Source organism: Spermophilus citellus (genome assembly GCF_964194105.1).
Source record: "Spermophilus citellus genome assembly, chromosome: 4".
NCBI classification, from domain to species: domain Eukaryota; kingdom Metazoa; phylum Chordata; class Mammalia; order Rodentia; family Sciuridae; genus Spermophilus; species Spermophilus citellus.
In genome coordinates, this window is record NC_138185.1 from 146523099 (window position 1) to 146531000 (window position 7902).

The 7902-nt window shown below is 34.8% G+C and overlaps 1 pseudogene across 1 annotated transcript; it reads right to left on the bottom strand.

Annotated features, from left to right (window-relative positions):
- Positions 1–2972: 2972 nt before the first annotated feature.
- Positions 2973–7384, bottom strand: LOC308648231 (olfactory receptor 4K17-like; annotated as a pseudogene). The gene is made up of 2 exons: positions 7359–7384; positions 2973–3867 (listed from the first exon to the last, which is right to left on the bottom strand). The product of its transcript is annotated as an olfactory receptor 4K17-like (transcript).
- Between the last annotated feature and the right edge of the window lie 518 nt (positions 7385–7902).

Genomic DNA, 7902 nt, shown 5'->3' on the forward strand with positions numbered 1-7902 from the left:
TACAGTCACACCCATGGAGCTTTGGGTCAAGATTTTTGAGGTTTCCTGGCTGTATGTATCTGGTGTGGGTGGGAGTCACATACCTGCTAAAGCCAATTCTGCTGGGAAGGAATCCCATCTTCCAAACTCTAGTGATGTCACGTCTCTGCTATGGCAGGCCCCAGACTCCTTGCCAGAGTGTCCAAGGGGAGGGGTGGGTCTGGCCTGCCTCTGGTCTGACCCAGTTGGTTTCAGTTCCAGTTCGCTGTTTCATGAAGGCTTGGTTAGCGACCTCTTCATAGGGTCTGTATGCCACGCCCTGGTGAACTACCTCCTACTTTGCTAGTTTTCAGTGGACACAACATATTTAATTGTATATGGTGCTGAGGATTGAACCCAGTGCCCTGCACATGCCAGGAGAGTGCACTACCGCTTGAGCCATATCCCCAGCCCATTGTTAGCAACTTTATTGAAAACAAATTGATCAAAAAGGCACAGAATTCTTTCTGTACTCACAATTGTGTCCCATTGAGGTGAATATATTTTTATGTCAACACCCATGTTTTTTACTACTACACATTCATAGCAGATTTTGTAGTCAGGTAATCTGAAACTTCCAGCTTTGTTCTGTTTGTTTGATTGCTTAGGTTCTTCTGGGTCTTTTGTGGTTCCATATGAATGTTAAGATGTTTTTATTTCATTTTTGGGAAAAAATTGTCATTGGAATTTTAATAGGAATTTTATTGAATTTATAGAATTCTTTGCAGAACATGAGCATTTTATCAAGATTGATGCCTAAAATTCATAATTGTTTGGTATCTTTCCATCTGATATGTTTAATTATTTTCAAAAAAGATCTTAAATCTTTATTTATAAGTATTTCATTTTCTGCATCTATTAATAATGAGGTGGTTTGAGGATTACCTTATATATTCTAAAGGTAGTAAGTAGAAATACAACTAGATTTGGTATATTGATTATTTATCCCACAACTTTAATAGATTTGTTTACTACAATTCTTTTCTGCTGAAGTCTGTAGGAGATAGATGTGCTCGCTCTCTCTCTCTCTCTCTCTCTCTCTCTCTCTCCCTCTCTCTCTCTCTCTTTCTCTGTTATTTTTTTGCTATGAACTTCTGTCTTAGACCTATATTTTATGCTTCCCTTTAGTTTTGGTGTGATATGTGAACATTTCATTTGTTCACATGTTTTTAAATTTTCATTTGGATTCTTCTTTATCCCATTGTTTGTTTAGAATTGTGGTATTTAATTTTCATACTTTTGTAAATTATCTTAAAATTCTTAGCTACTGACTTCTGATTTCATACCAATGTGGTCAGCATAGACACCTGAAATTATTTAAAGCTAAAATTTCACAGGACTTGATTTGTGGTCTATATCTGGTCTATCCTGGAGAATGAGCTACCTGCCCTTGAGAAAATGTGTGTTCTGTTGCTGTTGGATTGAATTTTATGTGTGCTTTTTTAGGTCCATTTGCTGTCATTGTAGACTAAGGCACATATTTCTTTATAGATTTTTGTGTCTGCATGATATGTCCATTGTTGAAAGTGTAGTACTGATGTCCTTAATCATCACTGTATCACATTCTAACTCTCTTTGCAAAATCTTTCCCTCAATGTTAGTACACACATATTGAAAATTGTTAGGGTTTCATGACTTAACCATTTTGCAATTGTATAATGACCTCCTGTGTTTCTTTGTACTTTGTGTATGTAATTTTTTTAACTTATATAAGTTTAACCACCCTTGCTCTCTGGTTTCATTTTCACATATCTCATAATATTTTTAAGTGGGTAAATATTTAACTTTTTAAATATAAGAAATTGTACTTTTACTCTATAACTTCCCATATTTCTTCTAGGAAATATAAAATTTATAAAATGTTTTACTTATGTATTTTATATTTCCTTTTATGTTGTTAGTCTTTCAATAAGTTTTTATATGTTTTATATGATTTCAACAATTCTGTGGTATTTCAAATTTCTTTATTGATTTTCTGAAATTTTTATCATTGTTTAATCATTTCTTTCTATAAGTAAGTTTGCTCAGCTTCCATAAAACTGTAATTGTGAATTCTTTGCCTGGTTGTCCATAGGTCTCCATTTCTTTGAAGTCTGCTTCTGGGGAAAATTTTGTGTTCATTAGGTAGAGGGAAGTCTTCATGGGTTTTCATGTTTCTTGTTGTCTTAAGTAGATTTCTGTGCATTTATTGGACCACTCAGCACTTTTAGACTTTATAGGGTTATTTCTGTGGGAAAAGATCTTACTCTGTATGAGTTTGTAAAAGAAATGACTGAAAAGGGTGAAACTGTCCTGGCTAGCATGGGATCATTGAAGAGTGGAGCAGGGATCTTTGATGACTAACAATTTAGGTGTTTGCCTTGGTGGAAACAGTTGATGTTCTCTGAGATTCTTTGTTTCTTACCTGAGATCTTGAGACTCACAGAAGCCCTGTTGGCATTGAGTCTTTCCCAATGGAGTATTGTGATAGTGGTGGCATGAGTTTATGATAAGTGATGTTCTCAGGAAGCCGTGGAACTGAGGAAAGAAGCATGGGCAGGTGCTGCCTTACTATAGATCTGTTTTCTCAGGTAGCCATGACAGAAAACCAAACTTAGGCCCACAGCGAGTGCCACTTACTCAAACTGTACAGAAAAACATTCAAAGGATTACCTTTATTTCCCACCACCTAAAGCCATCAGAATACTAGGTAAAATATATATCTACCAATCTGCTCTGAAGAACAAGTAAGTCTTTGACAATCATAATTCAGTCAACATCATTTTAAAAAGTAATAGCCATTTATCAATGTTATATAGATCAAAGTATGTTAGAATACATGACTTTCATAATTTTTCTTCATTTGCTTACTTCTATATGACTCTAGTGACTTTCTTGTAAAGAAACTTTTAAAGATTTGAAAAATACTATTTCTCTTCAATTAATATTTTTAATCTGAGTATCTTCTCTGGAATTCACAAAACTCCCCATAATTTCCTCATGGCTGTCTTCATTTCTTAGTTTCCTAGAGTGTAGATAAGTGGATTCAAGATAAGGGTGATAATGGTATAAAATACAGCAAGGAACTTATCCATGGAGTGGTTGCTAAAGGGCCAGACATAGATAAGGATGCATGGACCAAAGAAGAGAATGACCACAGTGATATGAGATGTCATAGTGAAACAGGCTTTGGACTGCCCAGTAGAAGAGCATCTCCTGATGGTTATGAGGGTCACAATAGAAAATAAGAAAAATAAGGAAACAACCCATGGATAGCATGCCACTGTTGGCAACAACTGACTATCTGTACAAAATATGTGTCTGTGCATGTTAGTTTGCTAACTAGAGGGAGATCATAGAAAATGCTGTGCACCACATTGGGACCACAGAAATGCAAGTTTACTGCAAAGACTAACTGAAGTCCTACAATAATGAGACCTGAGCACCATGACATCACTACAAGCAAAGTACACAGTTTCTTGTTCATGATGGTCATATAGTGTAGGGGCTTACAAATGGCCACATATCCATCATAGGCCATGGAAACAAATAGTGCCATTCAACATCACCCAGCACATGAAGAAGAAATGTTTGAGTGAAACAACAGCAAAAGAAAATAATCTTTCTTTTTAATCAAGTTCATGATCATGTTAGGGACTGGCAAAGGAAGCAAAGGTCATATTCATAAAAGAGAGATTTCCTAGGAAGAAGTACATGGGGGTGTTCAAGTTTGGGGTAAAAAACATTGTAACCATTATAAGAAGGTTACCCAGTACAGTTCCAACATAGATAGCTAAGAAGAATTCAAAGGGAATAAACTCTGCATCCTTGAAGACTGATTTAATAGTTCCAATGACTCTGCCATGTTGCCTGCTCTTGGGTGAATGGGGAGAGAAAGATGAGATGACTCATAGCATGAATGTGGCCAAGCTTTTTCATTCCTTTGGGTTTTTCAACATAATTCAAAAACACAGAGAGCAAAAGTAAACTAGACAGATGTGATTTCTTTAGACTAAAGAGTTTCTGTACATCAAGGGAAACAACTGACAGAGTGAAGAGATAACCTACTGAACAGAAAAAAATATTTGCAAACTATAAATCTGATAATGGTTTAATATCCAGAATATATAAGGAACTCCAAACACTCAATAATATAAAAAGACTAACTGATTAAAAGACAGACAATAGACTTATATCACAATAAGATATACAAATGGCCAACATACTAGAAAAAAAAAGTTCAATATCACTAGCCATCAGGCAAATACAAATTAAAACCACAATGAGATATCAACTCCCGGTAATAATTATGGCTACTTAAAAAAGAAAAAAAACTGAAGATAAAAATGCTGGTGAGAATATAGAGATAAAATAACTGTTGCACACATTACATTTTCAAAATGTGAATTAGTCCAGTCATTATGGAAACCATATGGGGTTTCATTAAAAAAAATCAGTTGAACAATCACATCCATCAATCTCACTACTGGGTATATATGCAAAGAAAATGATGACAGAGTGGACCAAGTAGAAGAACAGTAATCATAATGACCTTTTAGGATAAGGAATTGAACACATTAACATACTGAAAAAAACAGACACAAGATCATAAGACATTAAAAATGTAGAAAAGAGATTTTCAACAAATTGTGATGGAAAAAATGGATATGGAAACAAAAAATAACTCTAAAAAATTAAAAATTGGCAGTTACGGCAGGAGCAAGGTTTCAGAGAGTGCTGGGTACTCTAAGGTCAGGACAACCCCTGGCCCTGTGCTGCCCTGCAGCCTGGGCACCTTGCTTGTTTTCAGAAGTTTGGTCTCACTGGTTGGTACAGGCTTCTACCTCATCTGCTTTTGTCTGCTAAGGAGACTGGAGAATTACCAGAAGGAACATCCACAAATCGAGCTGTTATAAAAGATGATATGCAGCCTCAAGGGTTCAATGTCTGGTCTGATTCATTTGGCAGATAGATAGACATAATTCCAATTGTCTAATTTTTGCTTTCATTTCGTGTCCTTTTAAAGTCAAATTCAAAATAATTTTTCCCAATCCATGTAAGTTTTCTTCTATTAGATACATATTTTAAAAGACCAAAGGGTAAAAATCACATGATTTTTTTAATAAGTGCAAAAAAAGCATTTTCATCTTTTTAAGTGTATACTTGAAAAACAATTTACATAGCATATTTTACCTAATATTTTTACTTACAATATTTCTTGAATGTTTCCCTTAACATTCAGTTTCACAAATCCATATATGCCATTTTACAATTCGATTTGTAGTTGTATAAGATATAAAAATTGTGTCTTTATTAGAAATATATAGGCTATCTACTTTTGTATCTATCCCACTCTATTTTATAATAATTAAACCTAAATTTTTATATGTATGTGAAGAATATATTTCTAGAAATGCAATTTGAGGGTCAATGTTAGTGTTTGTATAGGTGTGTGCCTGGAATATTCCTGACTTTTACCATTATAATTTATGTACAGTTATAAAAATAAACATTAAATAAACAGCAAAAATTACTTTTAACATGAATAAACATATGAACACAATGAAGATTATGTTTCATAATATTTCCTTCACTTCATATTATGAACTTGCTTAAAAATGGCTGAGTCTTATCTTTAAGTGCCTGTGTATGTTTTCATATGAGATATTAAATTTGGAGAGAATGTTGTCTAACACTTTATTATGATATAAGAGGTCCAAAGCTTTCCATATTCCAATATTACTGTCCTTACTGCTGTTGAAGGATCACTAGTCACTTACTCACTAGCTGTTTTTACTTGGCTCTTTTGCTACTGACACCAAAAGACCTGACAAGAAAAAATTGAGAGGAGGAAAAGTTTTTTGGGGGATCCCAGTTTTAGAGGTCTTAGTGCATAGATGGATGACTCCATTCTTTGGGACCTGAGATGAGGCAAAGGTGTGTGGCAGAAGAAAATGGCTCAGGACATGGCCATCAAGAAGGATAGATAGAGAAAGAGAAAGAGAGAGAGAGAGAAAGAGAGAGAGACTAATTCTTCAGTGACAAATGAATGCATTAATTAGATAACAGGTTCCATAACCCAGTCATTTCACCTCTAAGCTTTCTTGCATTGTCTCTCACATGAACTTTTGATGGACATCTAAGATATAAACCATAACACTAGCTTTCCAGCCTTTGTTGCTTGACCACAAATTCAATGCCATATGTTTTCATTTTTGTTTTAGTAGCATCCCAATACTGGTACCTATTTCCATTTAAATTTTTATAGTACTATGCGTAATAAAATATGACAGCAGCACAAAATAATAATTTTAAATGGCAATGCCACTTTGGAAAGATAAATTCAGACAAAGAAAGAAAAGATTTGTGGTACAAAACATTTTTGTTGAATTACACTGGCTAAATTCAAAACAGTCCACATGCAAGGGTTCGTGAAAACAAATCTATCCCTTGGTGGGAATAACTTCAAGGAGGAGTGAACACTTTTCTTTTCCAACTCATTCCTTTTAGATAGGGTTTATTCTTGATTCCTTCTAAGAGATTTCTTACAAAAAATTCTCATTGATTTATTCTATTTTTAAAAAAGTATCTATGATTTCCTTTTGAGTGGCAGTTTCTGCTGTCAGAACTGAATATCATTGACCTGAAAAATCTATGAAGAAACAATTCAGCTTTTGTTTCTGAAGGCTGAGGTATTCAAGATTGGGTGGCAGCAAAGTGAGGTCCTTCTTCCTGCTGTGGACTCTGTGGAATCCCAAGGTAATGCTGGTCACTGCACTGTCTCTCTATTATCATAAAGTCACTACTACAGTCATAGGGGCCCCACCCTAATGAGCTCATTTAATTATCTCCACAAAGGACCATTGCAATACACCATAAACATCCAATTTTGGGGATGACATTTTGACATGAATTAAAGAGAGTACCACACCCACAGCATAGCTGAGTTTTCCCTACTCTAAAGTTATTGGATTTTGTTTCTTTTTTCTCTATAAATCTTGAAGGTTGATTTAGTCAGCTTTTTTGTTCTCCTGTGACTAAAAGATCTGACAAGAACAATTGTAGAGGAGGAAAAGCTTATTTGGAGAGTTACAGTTTTAGAGGTCTTAATCCATTGACAGCAGACTCCATCCCACAGGACTCAAGGTGAGGTAGAACATCATGGCCTAAGAGTGTGTCGGAAGGAAACAGCTCACTTCATTATCAGAAAGCAGAGAGACAGGTCTTTACTTACCAGCTACAAATATATACTCCAAAGCCACGCCCCCAATTTCTTCATCCTCCAGCCACATCCAACCACTTCAGTTACCAGTTAATCCCTATCAGGGGGTTAATTCAGGTTAAGAGTCTCACAACCTTACCATTTCTCCTCTGAACCTTCTTGCATTGTCTCATGTGTAAGCTTTTGGGTGATACTTCAAATCCAAACTGGAACAAAGGTTTTGTTTCAGTGTCACATCCCTTTTCAAAAGATAGTTAAGTGTTTTCTAGAGCAATACATGAGGGACCAATTATCTTGCCTCCCAATGACAACTGTAGAGACTATATTTCTCTGAATGCTGTTAATAAAAATTCCTTTCTCTGGGATTTTTTTTGTAATTTATATGTTTCATATTTTTATGTTAAGAAAATGGACTATTTTAGTGTGTAATTTAAGAAACTATCTCCAATTTTGATACATAAATTATTTCCATTTTTATAAAAAGTATAGCAGTGTGTTTTGTTCGCAATAGCTAAAAAGACATAAATAAGTGGCATATAGACCCTAATATTTTAGATAAACCAGAGAGTTCAGTATTCTGTAAAACTATTTGTTTTATACCAGGCCAGTCTTTTTCCAGAGAATTTTCTCTAACTAAAGTGTATGAAATATTTTGTGGCTAAATAAGTAAAATTTTAGGTATT